This window comes from Colobus angolensis, unplaced genomic scaffold, assembly GCF_000951035.1.
Source record: "Colobus angolensis palliatus isolate OR3802 unplaced genomic scaffold, Cang.pa_1.0 Scaffold53, whole genome shotgun sequence".
Taxonomy (NCBI): domain Eukaryota; kingdom Metazoa; phylum Chordata; class Mammalia; order Primates; family Cercopithecidae; genus Colobus; species Colobus angolensis.
In genome coordinates, this window is record NW_012118821.1 from 13,225,355 (window position 1) to 13,250,204 (window position 24,850).

Below are 24,850 nucleotides of genomic sequence, written 5' to 3' on the forward strand. Positions count from 1 at the left end.
AACAATTCCTAAACTTTAGCTTGTGTGCTGTTCTGAGCAGTGTGATTAAATCTCCCACGGTCCCTCTCTGCTCCTCCCGAGATGGGAATTGTGTCTTTGTCTGGCATGTCCATGTGGTATACGCCTCCCTCCCAGAAGTCACTTATTAGCCATCGCGGCTCAAATAGAAAAATGGCAGTGTATATAGGGTGTGGCTCCATCTGTTGTTCCAGGCCTCCACTAGGAGTCTTGGAACACAGCCCTCGCCTGTGAGTGTGGGGGTGAAGGGAGGTGGTGGAAGGAGGTCAGTGTACCTCTGACAAACCCCATCTGCAAATACAGTCATGTGCGGAGGTACTGGGGGTGGGACTACAATGTGAATTTTGGGGGAACATAATTCAGCCCATGACACTTTCCAATCTGTGTGGTTTTTTTTTTTTTTTTTTCTTGACTAATTGCAGAGGCCAGGACTTAGAGCAAGATGTGGACACTGGTGGGAACCAATGGCTGTGCCACAATCCTAGTCTTGGAGGGGATGTGTTGGGTTCTTATGATCAGATGCGATGCCAGCCTTGGATTTCTCAGATTGCTCTTCGCCAACCTGAGGGCTCCTCATTGCCTGAGAGATTTTATAATGAATGGGTGTTGGGATTTGTCAAGTGCTTTTTCTAAATCATTTCATATAGCCACATATTTTCTTCACTCTGTTTATATGGTGGATTACCTGGATTGATTTTTGAGTGTTGAACCAGCCTTGCTTATCTGGGAAATGTACGATTTGATTGTAGTGTGTAGTAATTTTATGCATGGGTAAATTTGCTTTGCTAATATGTTGTATAGAGTCTTTGCATCCAAGTTCATGAGTGATATCAGACTGTAATTTTCATAAGTGAGTCTCATAAAAAGAATTAGAAAATGTGCTTCTTTTATATTCTGAAAGAGATTATATAAAATTTACATTAATTCTTCTTTAAACATTTGCTAGTATTTTTCAGGAACTCCATCTATGTCTGAAGATTTTTAGGTGGAAGTTGTTAAATACAAATTAAATTTAAGGGTGTAAAACTATTTGAGTTATCTGTTTCACCAGAAGTGAACTACAGTAGTTTCTGTTTTTCAAGGAATGCGCCCACTTTATTTCAGTTTTGAGTTTCAATGTGTTTTTAGAATCCCTTATGATTCCTTTAAGTGCTACAGTACATTTATTGATATCTCACTTTCATCATGATATTGGTGATTTGGGTCTTTTTAAAAAATATTTACTTGCTAAAGGTTTATCAATTTTACCGGTAATTTTCATCAGCTTTTTGGTTCACTGATTTCTCCATTTTCCTATATTCAATTTCACAGTTTTTTTTTCTTATCTTTTTATCCTGCCTATTGCTTGCTTTGGGTTTATTTTTTTCTTCTTTTCTGGTTGCTTTAGTTAAGAACTTAGATTATTGATTTAAAACCTTCCCAACTTTCTAAAGCGAAAACTTAGTGCTGTACATCTCCCTCTCAGAACTGGTTTGCCTGCATATCACCAATTTTGATATGTTGTATTTTAATTTTTACTTATTTTTACTTCCTTTGAGATTTTCTCTTTGACCCATGGAGTACATTTAAGTAGGTTGTTTAATTTTCAGTTGTTTAGAGAGCTTCTTATTGTGTTTCTCTTACTGACTTATAGTTTTATTCCGTATTGGTCAAATTGTATATTCTGTAATTTCAGTTCTCACGGGATATGGCGTACCGTGGTTTACGTTCCATGACCACTTGACAAACACATGTATTCTTCTCTTGTTGAGTAGAATGTTGGTGCGGTTTGGATCTGTGTCCCCACCCAAATCTCATATTGCATTGTAATCCCCAGTGTGGGAGGTGGGGCCTGGTAGGAGGTGACTGGATCATAGAGACAGTTTCTCATGAATGGTTTAGCACCATCCCCTTGGTACTGTTCTGTTGATAGTGAGTTTTCAGGAGATCTGATTGTTTAAAAGTGTGCGGCACTTCCCCTGTCCCTCTCTCTCTCCATCCTTCTCTGGCTATGTGAAGTGCGGGCTTGCCCTTCACCTTCCCTGCATTAGTCAGAGGGACAGGACTAGTAAGATATATATATATATGAGTTTATTAAGGCGTATTAAACTCACACAGTCACAAGGTCCCACAAAAGGCTGTCTGCAAACTGAGGAGCAAGGAAGCCAGTCCGATTCCCAAAGCTGAAGAACTTGAAGTCCAGTGTTCAAGGGTGGGAAGCATCAAGCACAGGAGAAACATGTGGGCTGGGAGGCTAGGCCAGTCTAGCCTTTCCCCATTTTCCTGCCTGCTTTATATCCTGGCTGTGCTGGCAGCTGATTAGATGGTGCCCACCCAGATTAAGGGTGGATCTGCCTTTTCCAGCCCACTGACTCAAATGTCATTTTCCTTTGGCAGTACCCTGACAGACACACCCTGGATCAATACTTTGCATCCTTCAATCCTATCAAGTTGACACTCTGTATAAACCATCACATTCTCCATGATTATAAGTTTCATGAGGCCTCCCCAGAAGCCCAGCCCCTTGATACTAGCATAAACTTCCTGTACAGGCTATGGAACCGTGAACCAATTAAACTTCTTTTCTTTGCAAATTATTCAGTCTCAGGCTTTTCTTTATAGCCATGTGAGAATGGACTAACACAAAGGCTCTATATTATGCCAAGTAAATTCTGTTGAACAACTGCTGTATTCAGTTCTTCTATCGCCTTAACAATTTTCTGTTTAATAGTTGTATCATTGCTGAGAGTGGAATGTTGAAGGCCTCAACATTTGTGGATATGCCAGTTTCTCCTGTCAGGTTTATAATATTTTAATTGTGGTTAAAAAAAACCATAAAATTAATCATCTCTACCACTTTCAAGTGTACAACTCAGTAATATTAAGTGTATTTACATTGTTATGCAACAGATCTCCAGAACTTTTCCATCTTGCAAAAGTAAAATTCTATACCCATTAAACAACAACAGCTCTATCAGTTTTTGCTTTATGTATTTTGAAACTCTGTTGTTTGGTGCTTACATATTTGTTGTGTATATCGTACAGGTAGACTGGTACTTTTACAATAATGTAATGTTCCTCTTTGTCTCTAGTAATTTTCTTTGCTCTAAAGTATACCTTATCTGATATTAATTTAGCCACTTCTGCGTTTTTTAAAAGTTAACATTTCCTTTTCCATACTTTTACTTTCCACCTACCTATATTGTTGTATTTCAAGTGAGTTGCTTATAGACTGCATATTATTGGAACATATGTTTTTTTATTCACTCTGATAACTTCTCTTTTGATTGGTGTATTTAGACCATTCATATTAAGGGTATTTAGGATATTTTTAGGGCTTAATTCTGCTATTTATCATTTGTCTCCAGAATCTTTTTCCTCTGTTCTTCAAATTTCTATATTTTTCTTTTCTTACCTTCCTTTTAGATATTTGAGTGCCTTTGTGGGATTCTATTTTTTATTATTTATAGATTTTTGAGTATACAACTTGTTATAATTTTTTTTGTTGTTGCTCTAGGTATTACAATATACATACACAACTTATCACAGTTTAGAACACATGTTTAGGATGTTGAGTGAAGTATAGAAATCTTATTCCACTTAAATCTCGTTACTCTCCCCAAGTTTAAAATATAATTGTCCTAAACATTTCTTCCACATACATTAAACACCACCTTAGATAGTATAACATTTTTCTTTACTTGTTAAAAATGATTAAGAAACCCTTGAGAAACAGAGCAGTCTATTTACTGGATTTAGAATTCTGGACAGACAGGTTTTTATCTTTTTGTATCTTTTTTAAAATTATTTTTTGAGACAGAGTTTCACTTTGTCACCCAGGCTGGAGTATTTTTCTTTTCAGCACTTGGAAACTGTCTCCCCAGAATTCTATATTCTGTGAAAATTCTTCAAGGATGAAGGGAAAATAAAAATATTTCAAGTAAAAGAAAATCTAATTTAATTTAGCAAGCCTGAGCCTACCCTTAAAAATTGCTGTAGAACATTCTCCATACAGAAAGGATATGATAACTGGAAGAGGGAACTTCAGAAAGGAAAGAAAAAAACATTGGAATGGATAAAAATAGGGGTAAATATAATAGACTATTATGCTTCTGAAGAGTCTTAAATTATATTTGATGGTTAAAAAAATTATCACAGCATGTCATGTGATGCTTAATGTATAGTTTCCAGATTTTCCTGAGGTTTTCTGTTTTTTTTATTTGTTTCAAGATAATTCATAAATGTTTGTTGAAACGTATTTATATTGCTGCTTGAGGGCCCTTGCCAGATTACTCCAGCATCCAGCCATCTCACTGTTAGTATTTGTTGTCTTTCTCCTTCTGCTCCAGGGGTGATGCAGACTCAACTCTGCCCAACTCCACCCCACCAGAGGCAAAGAGAGAAGTGGAAGATCAGCTTTCTCTTCTACCCTCTAAAATCAATGTTTTATGTTTTCTGAAGTAGGACAAATACTGCCTTTTGTTTTCTGTGGTTAGGTAACCTTGGTCCGATCCTTTGACAAAGGGAGGAGGCTGTCCTTGAAGCTTCTGTGCCTGTGGGCATTAGTAGTTTGGTTAGAGTTTCTACAGCTCCTGTCTGGAATCTGTGAGAACAAATAGGGAGTCAGGGAACTCACCTGTTTTGGAGTTGCAAGGATGTCAGAGACTCACCTGTACTGGGCAGAAGGGAGCTGCAAGGGGGCCAGAGACACCTGTTCTAAGTGGATTGGGAGCTGCAGGAGACCAGGGACTCACTTGTTCTGGGTGGATGGGAGCTCTGGGATCGGGGGGCAACTCTGTTTTTCCTCAGCTTCTGAGGTCCCTAGGCTGCCTGTTTTCTTCTCCCCTTTGGGAGACTTCCTGTGAGTACTTGTGGTTATGGCTAAGGTGCTTCAGTTTAAGGGGCAGGACCTGTAAGGAATGGGACAGCTCCATCTCAGAGGAAGTGGACATCCTGGTGCACCTTTCTTCAGTGCTGATAGTTTGAAATGTGACTTTGTATTTATAATTTTCCATTGTCCTCTTGCAGATAGGCAGTCCGAATGCAAGGGCTTGCCTTTGTGATTATGGAGCTTGAAAAAGATGTGGCATTGCTTGCCTCTGGCACTTCCCAGGCATTCATTTATTTTTAGCTTTGATTGTTTCCTGATATCTCTTTGGGATCAGAGACTGAAAGAGGAAATGTGTATGCTCAATAAATTGTATTGTTCCATAAACTTTTATTTGAAGACAGCTATAAATTTGATCTATAAAAGATATTGTAATAAGCCCACATTCTAACTCTTTTGAACACATAGGAAACACTCATATTCATAAAACAACTAATATAATTAACCAAAAAATGTCCTAATTGCCCGTTTTTCATGTTCCCTAAGGATTTTCCCATGCTGCAGGTAAAAAATAAAGTAATACTGTCATTCTTAACATGCACACGTGCACCCCAGCAAACTCTAATGCTGAGTCATTTAGTAACAGAAATAGTTTATTTGAAAGATGTGCAGTGTAATTTTATGTGCCTTTCATACCAAGGATATTTTTTAAAGGAAAGCACAAGGAGAAAAATTAACTCTTCAGATTGTCAAAGCACGCTGCTGGATTTGAAAAAGTCAAACACAGTGAGGTGTGCAGGTATCTTTTACAATCCAGACAAAGCCAAATGAGTTTACACCTCATTTACCTGAGCCATTTTTGAAACCTGGGAAGACATTGGTAGACATCATTATACAATTGGGCACATTGATCGCAAATTGAACAAGACAGAATTTATGATGATCATGTCTATTCTAGTTAATTACCTTAAAACCTCAGCTAGTCCAGTTGTGCTATGAGAATTAAGCACCTGTGGAATAAACATTGTTGTAGATGGGACCCGCAGAAGAGAGCGCTGCGTATCACATGAATGCCCAGACGGGCTCAGCATCACCGAGGGAGCTGCACAGTCCTCCCCAGCGCAGGGACTCCTTCCGCCGCATCCCACCTGCTGCACCAGTGGACTCTGGCCCCAGATTATCAGGGAAAATTCATAGTCATCAGGGGAAAAATAAACGCCATCGCATATGAGTTCCGCCGTCAGCACGAAGAACAGCGCATTGAACTCACCCGTGCGGAGGCTCCCTTGTGTGCACACGGAGCCCGCAGTTACCGTCCCTGAAATCCAGGCTCACAATCAGTAATACCAGGTGAAAGCTGTCATTAAAACGGTCCACTGCGGTACGGATAAGGGTTTAAACTCCCCCAATTTTCTACTTTTAGATAATAGAAAGGTGCAAGGCTTACAACACCATGATGATGTCGATTTCAATTTATGATGATTAAAATTTATATTTAAAGTTAAATTTATATTGACGATGATTTAGGTTTATGTTTTTAAAATCTGTCCTAGCCTTGAGGCTTAAAAAAAAAGAATTTTTTTCAATACAATATTCACCTTTACAGAAAAGTTACCTATAAAATAAGAATAAGCGGCATAGTTAAAGCCTGAGAATTTGGGAATTCACAAAGCATGCCGACTTCTAGGCAGGCTGAGGCTCAGGGTCATGGGATCCCTCCCAGGCCCCAGCTCCGCCCGCAATGCCCAGGGCTGCACCTCGCAGGGCGGGTCTGACGGAAATGGCTCCGAGACACGTGCCTGGCCTTTCTGTGCGACTGCAGGTTTAGAGAAATTACCTGGGATACAAAACCTGCTCCCACTGAACTAATGCACAATAATGAAACGTTGAAATTTCTTTCATCCGCAGCCCCTGATTGGAGGCATCAAACCCCCACAGTGAGTTCCCCGCTTCAGGGCTGCGGGACAGCGTCTGGCGTCCTCACTTCCTGCCTAATGGATCTTGCTGCGCAAATTGGACTTTTCGGGTTTTATTACTCCCTAAGGGGATTGCTGCTGGATTACGCTCATTTACTTTTTTATTCTTTATCTATTATTTACACAAGAAAATATTCCTGTTTTTCTTTCTGAAAATCCTCAGTTATTCCTGGCATTAGCGGAATAATTGTCGTCCGTTTTGTAAATTGCCTGTGACTGTACATTTCCGAGCCAATGTGTTGGGCAGTTCGTATGAATCTGCGGCCACCGCTGATGAACAGCCCGGGCGCACCGTGGCGGTGCAGGACGGGGCGGTTCACCTCCCCGCTAAACCCGGGAGAAAGCGCTGGGGGTCTCGGGGAGGCAGGAGGTGGGCGTGCGCCCCGCAGCCGCCGAAGACACTCCCCCAGCTCCCGGCTCCGTCCTGCACAGGGAGCTCCAGGTCGTTGCAGGAGGATGCGGGAGGCCGGGTTCAAGGGGCGCGCAGGAGCCCGGGGGCCAGGGAAGACTCGCGCTGACCCGGAGGCGCGCGCTGCTTTGCAGCTCCTAAGGATGTGCCGACTTAGGGGATCTCACCTGGGGCTCAGGAAGAGCACCCCTGATTTACAAGCAGCGCGTGCTGAGCGGTCGCGGCTCAGTCCGGTGCAGCTGAGGGACCAGCGACCAGCGCACCCTGGACGGCCTCGCCATCGCGTCCTCGGTCTTTGGTCATTGCGTTTGTCCGGGGGGCTTGCGCGGCATCTCCGGGCTCCCCGGGCAGACTGCGCCCCAGGCCCCGCGCTCACTCCGGCTCAGTGTCGACCCCCTCGCTGGCCCGTCCAGCCCCGTCCTGCCTCTCGCGGTTCCTCTGCCCTTGTTTCTGCGTCCTTCCCTCGCCCGCTCGCCCCAACCCGGTGGAGTTGCACAGCCCGAGGTGCTGTGTGCGCCCCTGGGACGCGCCTCTGAGAGCCACGAGGCCCCTGAATGCACAGCGCGGGAGTTGCAGGCCCAGGGGTGACCGCCTGCACTTGTGCGCTCGTTAACTCCTCTCTGCCTGCCCGGTCCCCGGCGTGAGTGGGAATCACGGCCCACGGAAGCCTGGGATGACTCGGCCACGCGCCCCGGCGCACAGCAGGTCTCTGGGCAGGTCTCTGGGCGTTGCGAACCCTGGTCTGCACAGAGATCCTTCCTGACCTTCCTTCCCCCACAAGAAGGGAGTGCCTCCCGACAGGCCACAGGCCGCATCATTTTGGATTATGCAGTAAAATGCTTGGTTTGTGCGCGTACAAGGGCACCAACTAATGCCCCAAGGCAGGGCTTACTGTGGCCACTGCTGAACCAAATAAAAGTCCACGTGATGTGGAAACTGCACGGAATAATACGTTTTTTGGACAGGCGTCGCTTACAAATCTCGAGACCGGATTATTTGTGTAAATGGTAGTTTACTCTTAAACGGTTTAGGAAAAGCCCAGTTATCTCTCATTCACACGCGTGTTCTCTGCCCCGGGTGGGTGCCCCTGCTGAGCGGACAGAGCACCAGCCCCACCCATGCGGGGGCCACAGTCAGCTCCGGGCGGGGGGCGGCCTCCCCACTCCCCACAGCTCAGGAGCTGTTCGCCCTGGCAGATGGGCTGCCAGGAGGGGTGAACAGGAGGAGGCTTTGGGGCCAGGCCCTCGGGGACCCCAGAGGAGCCTGTGCAGTCCCAGGAAGAGAAGAAGCAGGAGAGGGATTTCCCCCTGACGGCTCCAGCCGCATCTGAGCAGCCTCCCAGCGCCCACGTGGGAGAGAGAACGCGTTCCTGCAGCTGCCTGATGGGGACACCTGGGTACCTGCCGCTGGCAGAGCAGAACTGGACACGTGGATTCACCTCTCTGCATTTCAAATTCAGTTTTTCTAAGATGAAATAACGCCAGAATCCCTCTGCGGGATTGTTTCAAGGATTAAAAGAATTTATTAAGGGGCAAGTGCAGAAGGGAGTCGGGCAGCCAGTACATCTGATGTCATTGGTGGTTCTGAATAGTTTCCGGTATTCTATTCAAAATGTAAAAATATTCCATCTAAAACGTAGGCTTTTGTTTGTAGTGTGAGTTAGGGATCCAGTAACAGGCAGAAAAAAATTTGTTGCCAGAAAAATAGATAAATAGATGGTGAAATAGTCACACAATAAAGTATTGGTTGACAGTGAAGAAGGATGAAGGCAAGATGCTCACAGTCCCGTGAATGGACCTTTGGAACACGGAGGAGACTGGAAATTCCTAGCGAGTGAAACGTTACCTTAGAGGTCCTCAGGGCCGGGTGCGGTGGCTCACACATGTAAGCCCAGCACTTTGGGAGGCCGAGGCAGGCAGATCACGAGGTCCGGAGATCGAGACCATCCTGGCTAACACGATGAAACCCCGTCTCTACTAAACATACAAAACATTGGCCGAGTGTGCTGGCAGGCGCCTGTGGTCCCAGCTACTTGGGAGGCTGAGGCAGGGGAATGGCGTGAACCTGGGAGGTGGAGCTTGCAGTGAGCCGAGATGGCGCCACTGCACTCCAGCCTGGAGACAGTGCGAGACTCCGGCAAAAACAAAACAAAACGAAACAAAACAAACAAAAAAACGACCTCAGGTCCCCCTTAACAGATGAGGAATGAAGATCAGGGGCTACAGTCATCAGAGATGACCTCCATGGTGAAAAATAGACAGCTGGGTGTTGGAAGGCCTGAGCGTCATGAGATTCCCGTCCATCTGGCGACTGGAAGACACCGTTTCTTCCATGACTGAAATGGACACATTCATTTTTTGTCTACTTCTCAAGGGAAATGTGTGGCTCGGCTGAAACAGCAGGAAATCTGTGAAATCCTTTGCAAACACCAGCTATTCAAGCTATTTTTAACCCTGAACTAGAAAACAGGTGTCTCGCCTATTGCCAGCCTTTAAGAGAATGATTAAAACAGTTGCTTCAAAATATAGAAACTTCAGGATTGATGAAAATGTTTCTCAGCGTCCTAGGGACAGGGATGTGGTGTGATGGGCCCACCTCGTGCACATGCTATGGTGGGACAGCATTATAAAAACACGTTTATTTGTACTAAAGTCAGGACGGTTTTTTATAGAATGGTCTTAGGTTTTACAGTTTTCTTCATATATAACACAAGCGCCATTTTCTTTGTTTTAAATAAATTTCCTAGTTGTATGCGTCCCCAAATATTCTCAAACAGCCTTCCGCAGAACCACAGGCCTGGATGTAGCCCGCGGATCAAACAGACCCTGAGCCTAGTGGAGGCTCACACACCTGGAAACCCTGGTTTCCAAATCGTGTGACCTTTCTCTGCCATATGTCATAATTAGAATTGTTATGAAACAGATTCAATTCTTTACTGAGCATACAGATGGCTGAGAAAAATAAGCACAACCCAGGTTTTTCAGGTGGGCAAAGTCACGGGCATCGACACGGCCAGCTACTTTGTATCTGCTCTTCAGCCCCGAAGTCTGATGACCGACCACTGCAGAGCATCGCGGAGAGGGGCCAGGAGCTCTGAGAACAAAACAGACACCCCCACCCTGCAACTTTGATGCTTTCATGTAAAAATAAACCCTCCTTTAAGACTTGGATTAATCGGGACCTAACAGAAGTCGGGAATAATTGTGAAATTAGAGAGGTGGCTGTCTCATGATCATAGACTCCACATTCCAGGGCTAGGAATGGACTAAGTAAGTGCCAGCCAGGCAGGTCCCGCTCACCGCCCCTCACTGAGCCCAAAACCAGTGGAATGAGTTCGCTTTGCTGCCCCTGCTGCCCCATGGCCGCTGCCAGATGGGGGCTCTGAGACCTGCTGGGCCTGGAGAACCCCCCAGGCAGGAACTGAAACCCAGTGGATGCCCTGTTTCTGTGGATTGAGGAGGCGAGCCTGCTTCCCTGTGAGGACACAGGATTCGCTGAGTAATTGCGACTGAGTGTCGGGTTCTGTGTGTTATCTGAGCACCCCCAATTTCGGCACTGCCAGTCAATACAATCGTCTTTCAGCCACTCACAAATGTGCTGCCGGTTAAGCAGGTATGTAAAAATAAACGCATTGCACCCCCCCAGAATAAGCACAGGTGTACTGATGGGCAGTGTCCCTGGGACACGGGCAGCCTCCGGGAGACTCTGAAGCAAGATCGCGGCCCCATATTCCTGCCCCTGGAGTTCCACCGAGGCAGAGCGGCCGGGGCTTAGCTCTCCGTCTGCCTGATGAGGCACAGATGCTGCCCAGGGGCTGAGGTGCTGGTCAGGTTCTGACCCAGGAAACACAGGCTCTAGCATCCCAGACCTGCCCCTCCAGCCTCTCCAGCGGGTTTGGAAGCACCTCAAATACTGGCCAGAAGTCCTAGCTTCACCTCTGAGATCTGCTAGTGAATCCTGACACCATAAGGAATACGAACATAAAATACCAGCCGTGGGCAGAAAAGAATCGTCCCATGGGCAGCCGAGCGTCAGGCGTCTCTCAGGAGTGGCTGCTCGTGAACGACACACCTGGGAGATGGCGTGGAAGATGCGTGGCCTGAGGAGGGAAGCGGGACACATCCCAGCGTCTGGGAGCTCAGGGCCCACCCAGGGAAGAGAGTGAAGGGAGCAGGAAGTGGAGGAACCAGGAACCACTGAAGACAGACACATTTCCTCATCCCTGGCAGGGCGTTCCTGTGACCACTTTTCATGCAAAGTTAGAAAAAAATTTCCAAATAAGAAAAAAAAAGTTGGACATTGTTGGCTCCATGCTCACATTAACTTATAATCATAAAGTCTTGGACTAGAATACAGAGATAACATAGATACATTTTACCTTTTTGCTGACAAGAACTGTGCCCAACTGAAGTTCAGTGACTTATTCAGGCTTCGGACAGTTGGGATAAGAAATTCAGCCTCTGGAATGTGGACCAAAGGTCTTCCTTTCATGTCACGTCCTAGCACAAAATACTTCTCATATGTGGTTTTGAAACTACTCTGTTTTATAGAATAGAAATATTTGGTTCTGTTTGTGGTATGCTGTAACCTTCCAGTAAATTATATAATGTTTAAGTGATTTTACCTAAGATAACTGATTAGTAGTTATCCTGTCAAATAAATAGTAATTTTATTTCAGATAAATAAAGAAAAGGGAAATACATTAATGTACTTTTGGAAAAGTAGATGAGTAAAGGTTGATATGCATTTTGATTTTATTGAAACTGTCTCATTTTTCCATAAAGCCTTGTTCACAAGGCCAGCAGGAGGATTTGAAATGAGAAAACAGAGCTGCAAGACACCTTAAATACAAAAGAGGTTTCAACACTACAGAAATCCCCACTCTCCCACTGCAGAACAGCTGTGTCGCTAGGATTTCATGCAATTTACATGAGGAAATAACTTCACATTGCTTTCTCATTTTAATTGGGTCGGTTGTAAACAAACTGCCATGACCCTTTCTTTGAGACCATAAACTGGGGAATTTTTCATTATTGCTTTTACAACCTTTGGAAGTGGTTTGTACACATTTCAGGGAACAATTCTGGGCATTGAAGTCTTTAGTTTCTAAAGAATCACTCATTCATTAAAATGTTGGAATCCAAACTCCTTTTCCCTCAAACAATTAAAAAGAAAAACAAAAGAGCACGTTCCATTAAACATTAAAGAAAATTCATGAAGCTATTTGGAAGAAAACTGTGATTTTCCAACTCCCTGCAGTCCCTACAGGAGCATATCTTCAGGAGCACCTGGAAAATGCTATGTAATGATGTTCTGCATTTGCCAAAACAGCTTCCATCATTCCTGTATCAAAGGGTTTACTTTCTTCCACAATAAATTCTGGGTTTATTAATACCCAAACTACACTTAAGGGGAGAGTCTATAATTGAAACAGTAAAGGAAGGACATTTAATAAATAAACATGAAAATATACATAGATCACCAGATATATGTGAATTGACATAATTATTGTGGTATCTTCACCTCATTAGTCTTCAATTATAACATGTATAAGTATGACTTCATATAATAAACTCAGATACATTATTAATAGTTGTTTAGCTTTTTTTAAATATTGTTAAAATTCCTTCTGAAAATCCATCTTATAAAAACATTTCAATAAACCAGAATTAAATAAACAAGTAACTGAAAACCTAGATTGTTGTTATATTCTATCAGAAAATAACAAAATTAAAGAAACCACATCAGATAACTATGATTAGATCAACCAACCAAGTTTGTCATACTTATTTATCTCAATCTGAAATATCAAGAAACATATAGAACCAAGATTAGCCTTAGTGTGAAAATTGCAAGTGAGAAATCTCTATTATCAAACACTTGGGCCTCCAGTTCACTGCAGCTGAGGAGGACATTTGACTGAAACTTTTTACAGGAAGGGCTTCAGGGAGTTGGATACCTTTCACAAGGGTATGAAGTGAAAGAAGTTGGAGAATGGGATATAGTTGGTGTATGATTCAGTTTACACACACACACACACACACACACACACACACACGCAACAAGCCAAAAATAGGCACAACCAAAATGTTTGTTGTTAGAGATGCAGCTTCAATAGATAAAATATGAAATTGAAGAAAAGAACCTTTTTTAAAAATTGAAACAAAAATATCCATGTTACAGCCTTAGGACAATAATTCCCAACACGAGGTCACCAGACCGCCTGCTGCAAAGTATCACCGGGCAGTTGTCACAAATGCTGACCCGGGAACTGGTCAAGACTCTGAACCACGAATTCATGGGCTGGCCAGGGAGTGCCCATCTCGATCAGTTTCCTACATATTTATTAAACCCATCAAAATTATATGTTCTAAGCATCCTCTTTGATTTGTACTTTTGAAAAATCATAAAACTTTGACTGTAATTGTTCTTACTGTGATAATATTTTTTCACATAGGAGAAAGTTGAAAAGAAAGAATTCTAAGCCTGCTGAAGAGTTTTCAGTTTGAAGAATACAGAGTGGAGGTGAAGGACCGTTTCCTACAGGAGGACGGGTGTGAGGGAGACGAAGTGTTTCCTGAGTCCCTGCAGGAAGCGGGAGTCGTGAGGGCAGGCTGGAGGCAGAGCCCGGCCAGGGAGGCTCATCCCACAACGCCAAGGAAAGGAAGGGCAGACAGGTGGGAGGCTCTGCAGATTGCAGGGAGAATTCATCATTATGAATGTCATAAAATTTATCTTATGACAGATAAATAGATTTTTTTAATTGTTCATGCCAACTATGAGTGCTAAAGAACGACAAGTTTTCTTCAGTTTGGCACTTACCAATATTCGTGACTAAAGTCAATAAATCACATGCTTAGACAAGATATGAAAAAGACTCACAATTCCTTAATTAGTGAGCAGATTTTCTTTTCCTTGAGACAAAGCTCTGGGAAGGAAAACTCTCATTCGCAATGGCCCTAAACCAGCCTATTTGTTCTTCTATGTCTGTCTGCAGCCTCTTCCCCTCCATATCTTGGGGACTGCCCAGGTCATCCTGAACTTGGCCAGGCTCCATCCCACCAGCTCTCCATCTGACCTGCTGGTCTGCATGCCCTGAGGGTTTGGGAACACCCCTCTGTTCTGCCCTGCCCTGCCCTCTTTCTTACCTCTCTCCTGGATTTTGTCAACCTACATAACAAACAAAGAAAGGATCTCCAAATGAGAATAACTTTTATTCTGGAATGGGCATTGCAGTAGGAACACAAGTGCCATGGCAACCTGCACGTACTTGGAGGGGTCAGCGACAACAAACGTTTTTGAAGGAAAATGAGGACCACACGATTGTTTTGAGACGATTTATTATTCTTGGCTACAAGAATCAATAAAAGGGTGGCCCCAGTCCAGGCTGCACCAGCAGTTGCTGGGCAGATGACCTGCAGAAGTATTTTTTGGGTAAAGTTGTGGTTTCCTGCTGTCTTTTGTGGTGGTTCTTGTTGCCAGGCATTCATCTGTGAGACCCCTCCCTCCACGGCCAGCCCTGGCTCCGTTTTTCAGGGTTTTGACATAAGTGTCTCCAGTCTGATTCTGACAAATGTCACACTGGACACATTCTCCTGGCAGTGACCTCACAGTCCTCCTATTAAAACAAACTGCCTAGAATTGATCAGATAATTTAATTCACACAAGCTCTATGTGGATGACTAACATGAACAGAGAACTATTGCTCAGAGAAATATTGTATTTTCTTAACCATCAAAACTGCAAACCAAAAAATTAAAATAGATTCATGGTCTTCACTTTGGAATCCAAAGAGGTAAAGACAGCCCTGACATCACCTCAGCAGAGAGAAAACAAAATTCCGTTTTCAGGTCTGGGGAATGTAGGCACAAGCAGTGAATATCAGGATCGTCTCAGATCAAACCTACTTCTCAAAGCCTGGACCCTCAGGGGCAACACTCTGGGCTTCAAAATAAACAGAAACAAAAATGCCTCTAACTCCAAACTATGGCGAGGAAAACTACCTTATTCAAATCTTCATATCGAGGTTCTGAAAAGTAATTTCCTCCAGGGTTTCTAGCCCCAGTGTGGAATCCAGGTGCATTGACAGAGGCAAATCACACGGGAAGTTTAATGGAGAATTTATCCTAAAGTGACTCTGAACTTATTTCACCTGAATATACAGGACAGTGGCAAAAATAAGTCTACTCTTAAGCAAACCTGACTTAAATCTGAGCTCAAAGAAGTTCCACAGATAAAGTTTCAGGAAAAATGAACTAACCATCCAAAATCGAGAGATGCATTAGGAACAAGGTTTGGTGCAGCAGGTTGGCAGGATCAGAGCCACAGGAGCTCCAGTCACAGAAGTCATCTGAGACTGTGACAAGCCTGTGACTGACGGAAGGATTTAAAATAATGAAAGAACAGACCAAGAGCAACTGTCTAAAAACATGCAAACAAAGTTGGAAATGAACCAAATTCAAAGTCTAGGCAAGAAAAACATAACATTTAAAATTCAAACCCTGATGTATGTATTAAAAATCAGATTAGACATTGTTGAGTAAAAAAATAGTGAACCCCCAAAATGGATCCAGTGAAAATTCAGGGAAAGAAGGGTATAAAAGAGAGATTAGGATCCCACCGCTGATTGCATGCGAAGGTCAAATGTTTTTGTATAGATATGAAATATTTTTAATTAATCTTATTTCTAGGCACAATATCTTTTTAATTTCTGTTCATTTGTTTTATGTATTTGCCATTATAAATTGGTCTCACTGTATTTTCTATCTGGTTGCAGTTGGCATATTTAAAACATGTTGTTTTACATATAGAATATACAGCTGACCCTTGAGTAACACAGGTTTGACCTGTGCGGATCCACTGATACACCAAACTTTTTCAGTAGAAGTTGCCCTGAGGGAGCCTCCCTCTTCTGTGTCCCTGTCCACCTCCTCTGCCTCCTCCACCTCTGCCACCAGAGACAGCAAGACCAAAGCTTTCTCCTCTTCTGCCTGCTCAGCCAGCTCAACATGAAGACAAGAATGAAGACCTGTATGACAGTCAACTTACGCTTAGTGAATGATAAATACACTTTCCCTTCCTTATGGTGTCTTAATAGCATTTTCTTTTCTCTATCTTGCTTTATTGTAAGAATACAGCCTATGAGATACAATGTATATAGTATGTATTTATCAGTTTTTTGTGTTATTAGTAAGGCTTCCAGTCCGCAGTAGGCTTAGTAGTTAAGTTTTGGGAGAATCAAAAGTTACATGCTGATTTTTCACGGCTCAGGGATCAGTACCCTTAAATTCCGGATCGTTTAAGGGTCAACTGCATATATACATATTTACCAGCCAGCCAATTGATTCTATTCTTTCTCAATTGATTCTTCTAAGTTTTCTTATAGAAAGCCATATCATATTCAAAAATAATAATTTTGCCTCCTCCTTAATTGGACCTTATTTCTTTCTGTGGTCTAATTGCACAGAAAAACCCTCCAGAACAATGTCAGATACAGCTGGCAGAATGGTCATCCCTGCAGTGTCAGTTTTCAACAGGAGTTCTTTTATCCCCCAAGCCATCCTCCTCTGCTCCCTCCCCCAGCCCCCAGGAGAGACTTGAGAACACACTGAAGCCTGCAGTTCCTGGTCTGTCATCTTCAAACAGACTTTCAGCTTTCCAGTGTGTAAGACTGAGTGGACGTACGATGTTCTCAAAAGCTTCTCACCCCCAGTGGTTTCCGACTTTGACTATCATCTGTAACTGTTGCCTGGCAAATTTGAATAATATTCTCTAAATTTTTATTCATGAATTTTAGATTTATGTATAAAAATTCTACCTGACAAATGGCAAAATTGGCACGCCAACACATTTCATCACGTTTTGCTTCCTTCTTTATACCAGCATCCATTTGTCTGTTTTTTATGTCTCTGCTTTGTAGCAAGTGTGTTCAGTTTTCGGCCGCAATCACCACAGGTGCTCGGCTGCCATCTGTGTGTGAGTGAATCAGCCTCAGACCCCTCCGTGACTTCTCAATCTCTCACCATCCTAGCTCTCCTGATTTGTTGGTTACTTTAACTTTGTTAAATGACGAGTTTTCAAGAGGCTTTCTTGGTTGCAACATTTCGTTCTTGAGAATTGAGACTGTCTTCCCTGCTTTTATTTTTTAAATGACAAATTGGTCAGGTGTAAGCCTACTGACTCACATTTCTTTTTCTGAAGGCCTGAAGGGCTCAACTGTTACTCATCCTTTACAGACAAGTTTGGTACAAGCACGATTGTCTGTCTAGTACGGGAATGACTGGGATGCTGGGGTTTTGTTCTGCCTGGTTCCCAGAAGGATCCTTTATCTTCAAGTCTAAGTTCACTACTTTTTCTGGTACAATTATCTTGCTATACTCTTCCAGAATATTGATTAAGTGTATACTGGACCCCCTTTCTCCATATCTATCATATTCTAATTAAATTGATTCTTCATCGTTTCCCTTTTTGATTGTTTGGTTTTCTCAGATCTCGCCTCCCTATCTCTGATTGCAAAAATTTTCCTTAAGAACCAGTTTTGAAGAACCACACCAAGAAATGATAGTGTGATCTTTCTTCTAACGTAAATTTATGTGTGTCTTGAGTTTTTAAATTACTTTCCTTTGATTTTATTTTGTTGTTTCTAGTAATTGTTTCCTGTGTTAGATGCATGCAGCACAGGCTCTGCTGTTTTCTCAGGAGGATGGCAGGTGTGGAGGTTTGAGGCTGGCTTCGAAGCAGTTCAGATGAGTCAGCTGAGAGCTCCAGCCGCAGTGAGTCCATGCTTTCTACATGTGGCTGTATCAGCCGCAGGAAAGTCTCATGTCATGCATGCTTTCTGCTTATGGTGTTGCTTTATTTTATTTTTCTGCACCAATACTGTTAAGCTCCAATTTTTCCCAGATTGTTCTCTGCCCCGCCCCTCCTCTGGACTGCTCCACAGGGATGCAGGGGCAGTAAAGTTTCCCCCTGGGTCCCACTCATCTGAAACTCAGGCAACAGAACCACATGGTTAGGGACAGTTTTACAGCAAGAGAAGCCTCTAATTCTCTCTGTTCTGAAGAAAATATCAGCTTTGGCCTTTGCACTCTGTGAATGCATTCAATGCTTTGGCTCTTGGCATCTTCCTTGGTTTGGTCTAAACTTCACTGTCTTTGTTGGCTGTTCTTTGAGTTGGAATATACATGGACTAGTCGACGTCTTGTAATTCCATTAAATGGTGGTTTTGCTACATTAGTTCCTGTAGCATGAAGGGACAATGGAGAGAGGATGGTAGCAGAGAGTTCGGCCCCTGCAGCGTTCTCGGGTGAATCTATGGCCCCCACCCCCAGCAGGCTGTTTGGATTCTGGACTGGATAGGCGATGTGTCTTCTGCAGGATTTTAAACAAGCATTGATATGGTTTGACTGTCTCCTCGCCAAAATATCATCTTGAATTGTAGCTCTCATAATCCTCATGTGTTGTGGGAGGGACCCGGTGGGAAGTATTTCAGTCATGGGGGTGGCTACCTCCATTCCATGCTGTTTCCATGATAGTGAGTTCTCACCAGATCTGATGGTTTTATAAGGGGCTTTCCCCCCTTAGCTCTGCACTTCTCTCTCCTGCCACCATGTGAAGAAGGACATGTTTGCTTCCCCTTCAGCCATGATTGTAAGTCTCCTGGGGCCTCCCAGCCCTGTGGAACTATAAGCCAATTAAAGCTCTTTTCCTTTACATAGTTCTCAGTCTTGGGTAAGTCTTATTAGCTGCATGAGAATGGATTAATACAAGCACTTATAAAGGATATTAAATATTAGTATAAAGTGTTCTTTCCTGAGTCTTTTAACAATGCTGCTCACGCTCCCTGTTTAGGACGGCATATTTAGCAACTGTGCTGAGCCTGCATCTCCCAGGTGGGATGCTGGCCTCTCTGTCCACCCTCTTGGTGACACCTTTCTCCTCCACACTCCCTCCCTCCTAACGCATTCAATTCCATGTTCCCCAACTCTAGGGAAATCCATGCCCCCAGTGATGAGGTAGGACTGAGGCGTCTTTCTGCTCAGTGAGGTAACACAAGGCCCAGGCTCAAGGTTTCTGCAATCACTGTGCTCTGTTTACAAGCACCCCCCTTTCCAGGATTTTGTAATTATTTAGCAAATTCCACAGCCTGAAAAGAATGGTTATTCTCATTGAAGCAAGTTTTTACAAGGCTTACAACAGAATTGCTCCAGGATGCGTGCAAAATATGCTTGTTTGTCACTTGAATTTCTTTTGCCAACATTTTGGGCTCTACCTAGAAATCTGAGCAATTCAATGCTTTAGAAATCCTGTGGGTAAACTTAGATTCACAGGGTATATTACACAGATTAAACTTTGTTTTAAACTAGTAATTGTACAGTGTTTTCTAATCTCAGAAATTAAAAGATCAAATTAACGGTTTTTAAGTGAGTTATTGACAGAGGGCATCCCCAGAACTGGCATAGAAGGGCTGCCATGTCACAGCTCATTCAGGAAAAGGCAGCTATGGAGAAGGAGAGTAAGGGAGAGTGGCAGAAATCCTGAGCTTGTAACTCACTCTCTGGAAACTCTCTCCAAGCTAAATTCCGTTAAACACGTTATTTAAAGGCAGTATTTCACAGCCCACCACTGCTCTATGGTTTTGCTTCTTTTTTTCAGTCCTAACCCTGGATCCCTCTTATCTGCCGCAGATGTGACTGCAAGAAACCTGCATCCACAGACAACGGCTCTCCTGAGTGAGTGGAGTTCCCAGCAGGGAAGCACCGCACATGGGATGGACAGCTCGACTTCCTCCTGGGTTTCAGGTTTCCTCTGCATGTGGAGCAGCCTGTGGCTGACCCAATGTCGCCCAAACCACAAAGGTCACACAAGCGGGCTCTGCAGGGCGACAGGTTCCTTCTCACAGCAGCCGCGCACACGAGTCTTTCATGAGAAACTCTTACAGGAAATGCTGGCCCACCCCTGACTGAACCATGAAATCACAAAGTTACGGATGAAACAGAAGAATCAACACACTGCCAGGCAGAGTTCGGAGACCCCGCAGTCTAGAAAATGGGGCAGAGCAGGGAGGGGGGAGCGGGGAGGGATAGCATTAGGAGATATACCTAATGTAAATGACGAGTTAATGGGTGCAGCACACCAGCATGGCACATGTAAACACATGTAACAAACCTGCACGTTGTGCACATGTACCCTAGAACTTAAAGTATAATAATAATTAAAAAATAATTAAACTTGCTTACCAAACCAATCTTATAAGGAATTCAGAAAACAAAAGGATTCTGCAATTTTCAGGAAGCACTCTCCTTTAAAACTGATTTTAAATCACCAAGCTACACAACTTTGAAAACTAAAAGGAATAATAATTTTTACAAACACGCTAAAAAAAAAGAAAAAAGAAAACAGGGCAGAGCCAAGGGAAAGCCGGGCAACTGCCAGCAGCTTCTGAGGACGGCAGAAAGCGCTGCGTGCAAGGCCTCTGCACACCCCGCGGGGCGGCCTGGGCACCCTTAGACACCGGATCCTTTGCAAGTCAAAGAAAACGTTCAGGCCGGGCGCGGTGGCTCAAGCCTGTAATCCCAGCACTTTGGGAGGCCGAGACGGGTGGATCACGAGAGGTCAGGAGATGGAGACCATCCTGGCTAACACGGTGAAACCCCGTCTCTACTAAAAAAATACAAAAACTAGCCGGGCGAGGTGGCGGCGCCTGTAGTCCCAGCTACTCGGGAGGCTGAGGCAGGAGAATGGCGTGAACCCGGGAGGCGGAGCCTGCAGTGAGCTGAGATCCGGCCACTGCACTCCAGTCTGGGCGACAGAGCGAGACTCCGTCTCAAAAAAAAAAAAAAAAAGAAAACGTTCAATGCTGAATGAGATTTGTGGTTTTGATGGCACTTATTGATCATGTTGTACTTTTTGCAATTTGGGACTTGGTATCTCTGGGGATCTCCATTATACTCTAATCCAATGCTATACACAGCTTTGTGTAGACTCTTTTCATTACAAAGACGGTTCTGCTGGTCTAGAAAGCTGCGCTGTCTTGGGTACCCCCACCTGCTCAGCATTGCTCTGGGTGTTGAGGACGCAACGTGACTACCCAGGCCCTGGCCTGGCCCCCCGCAGGCAACACAACACGGGTTTGGTTAGGGGGACATCAGGGTTTTCTATTGGTTAGATTTCTGTGCAGGAAACAAAACTATTTTTAGCTAAACATCTACTCTACTCCAATAATTTAATTTAAAAATAATTATCCACTTAAATCATTACTGCGTGTGATATTGCTTCTAAACTTATTTGGTCAGATTATACTGATTAAACAAGATTTTTCACATTTGTGTGTGCAGTTATGGCTCCTTGTTATGTTTTATGAGAATCCTGTTTGCTAAGCCTCTCAAGAATAATTGGAGCAGGCACGGTGACTCACACCTGTAGTCCCAGCACTTTGGGAGGCCAAGGTGAGAGGATAGCTTGAGGCCAGGAGTTCAAGGCCAGTCTGAACCATGTAAGGAGACCCTGCCTCTACGAACTGCACTGGGCGTGGTGGCATGTGTCTAGGGTCCCAGCTCCTTGGAAGACAGAGGCAGGGGGATCATTTGAGCCTGGGAGGCTGAGGCTGCAGTGAGTTGTGATAGGTTCATTGTACTCCAGGCTGGGCAACAGAGCAAGACCCTATCTCAAAAAGAATAGAATGAAAAAGAAAAGAAGAAAAGAGAAGAGGGGACAGGAGTTTTTAGCCTATTTTAAAAGTCCCTTAACTCCTAGGTAGGATTAATTAGAATGGTTTTAAAAAAATTCTGGTCGCAGGGATGTCTTTCTCTTCGTTCTGCCTTAAGTATAAATTAGGGCAAGTTCTAAGCATTTTCTCAAATTTTTTAAAAACCTCCTTAATTTCCTTATTTATCCAGCAGGATGATTGAACAGATATCAAAGTATTTCGTGTGAAATTAAGGCATACACCAAATACTTAGAAGCATGTGGACATTCCCCCGCCTCCATGAGTATTTGAATAATTTTCTCCTCCTGTGATCTACAGGTACTTTGAGCCCAGCGACCCCCATCGCTGAGGAGAGCGGCTGGCTCATAAGAGGTCCTTAGTAACGAAGGAGTGGACGACTCCTGTTCATTAGATCTGCACTGAACGTGCAAGTTATGACACGTTTACCCAATTATCTTACCCCTGGAATTAGGTTAGGCAGTAATATCATAGCCTCATCTACAGACAAAAACCTAAAAGTGATTCTATGTTAACGCATGTCTTTTCTAGGGCCACAGGTTGTCAGCAACACCAGGGCTGGCACTGGTCCCTTGCATGTGCAGGAAGGGCGACCCCCTGACATCTCACTTCTTGGCACAGGCAACCTGCACCGAAGGCCCACGGCATTTAGTCTCCTTAAGAATGTGTGAGCTCTTACTACCTCCTCAACCCACAAATTCAGCTGAGTGACTTTACCAAGTTGACCTTAAACTCGCTGAGGTATGAAGAGATGTAAGGAATGAGCAGGTTGTAAAAGATTTACTAAGCCCCACAACTGAACACATCCTGTACCCAACAAGCAAGTCAGCTGGGTGGTGAGGCAGCTAAGGACGCATGGCTTTTTAGTCAGAGTGCCTCAGAGGACCGCAGAATCAAGTCAATTCTGCGGCAGCTGAGGGCGGTGCCCGTGGGTTTGCAGGCTGCCGCAGGCAGTGCTGCGCCCTCCCAGGCTGTCCTGTTTTCTCAGGCCTTTGGGTCAAGAAGCTCTAACAGGGAGCAACCTTCCCTTGCAGACTTCACAGCTCCGTGTTCCAGTTTAGCTCTTAATGTATAGGAGACACTGTGACATCAGCTGTCCTCACCTCAATTTGCTGGTGTCCTAGATGGGATATTAAGAAGAAAAACACACATTGACCAAGGCTGCATTTGGTAGCCTCTGTGTGAACACAGCCGTGGAAGACAGCAATGGGTGGCAGGGGGCCCAAAGCGTGGCCTGGAGACACCGTGTCCAAGCCCCACCCTCCCCGCCTGTGTGACGTGAAGGCACTCGGTCTACCTGTGAGTCAGAGGTGCCATCGCTACAAGCCACCTCCTGACAGAGCTACAAGGAGAAAATATTACAAACTACGTTTAAAAGTCATTCTTAACCGCACCATTTCAGGTTTTTTGTTTTGTCTTTATGTGAGTTTTACAATGAAAATAATATTGGAAACCACTCCAAAACGAAGTCCTTTAAATGCATTTAAAAATAATACAGCATGCAGTCCAATAATATTTGGTAACTACTGATCTATTTGATGGGAATTAGTAATGAATATCTACCTTAACTTAGCTTGCAAAGTGTTAGGGTCAAATAAAAACAGTATTAACCCGTAAGCTTGCTACCAGAGGTGAGATACATAGCTGAAGGCAGTTCTATAACAAGCATAGGTTGATACTCCGGCAGGGGACCCCAGGCCCCCGGCCAGGATGGTCCTGGTCCCTGGACTGTGAGGAACTGGGCCGCACAGCAGGAGGTGAGCGACGGGCAGGGAGCAAAGCTCCATCTGTATTTGCAGCCCTGCCCGCTGCCCGCATCACCGCCTGAGCCCCGCCTCCCGTCAGCTCAGCAGCCGGATTGGATTCTCACAGGAACATGAACCCTGCTGTGAACTGCGTGTGCGGGAAATCTCAGCCACGCGCTCTGTATGAGAATCTAAAGCCTCATGATCTGTCCCTGCCTCCCATCACCCTCAGATGGGACCGTCTAGCTGCAGAAAAACCAGCTCAGGCTCCCACTGATTCCACAGTCTGGTGAGTTGTAGAATTATTTCATTATATGTTACCATGTAATAATAACAGAAATAAAGTGCACAACAAATGTAATATGCTTGAATCATCCCGAAACCGCCCCCCACCACCCCTGTCCCGTCCTTGGAAACACTGTCTTCCAAGAAACCCATCCCTGGTGCCAGCAAGGCTGAGGCCGCAGGTCCATGGCACTGGATTATAATAATAATAATTATTATTTTATTATTATACTTTACGTTATAGGGTACATGTGCACAACGTGCAGGTTTGTTACATATGTATACATGTGCCATGTTGGTGTGCTGTACCCATTAACTCATCAGCACCCATCAACTCGTCATTTATATCAGGTATAACTCCCAATGCCATCCCTCCTCCCTGCCCCCTCCCCATAATAGGCCCCGGTGTGTGATGTTCCCCTTCCCAAGTCCAAGTGATCTCATTGTTCAGTTCCCACCTATGAGTGAGAACATGCAGTGTTTGGTTTTCTGTTCTTGTGATAGTTTGCTGAGAATGATGGTTTCCAGCTGCATCCATGTCCCTACAAAGGACGCAAACTCATCCTTTTTTATGGCCGCATAGTATTCCATGGTGTATATGTGCCACATTTTCTTAATCCAGTCTGTCACTGACGGACATTTGGGTTGATTCCAAGTCTTTGCTACTGTGAATAGTGCCGCAATAAACATATGTGTGCATGTGTCTTTATAGCAGCATGATTTATGATCCTTTGGGTATATGCCCAGTAATGGGATGGCTGGGTCATATGGTATTTCTAGTTCTAGATCCTTGAGGAATTGCCACACTGTCTTCCACAATAGTTGAACCAGTTTACAATCCCACCAACAGTGTAAAAGTGTTCCTATTTCTCCACATCCTCTCCA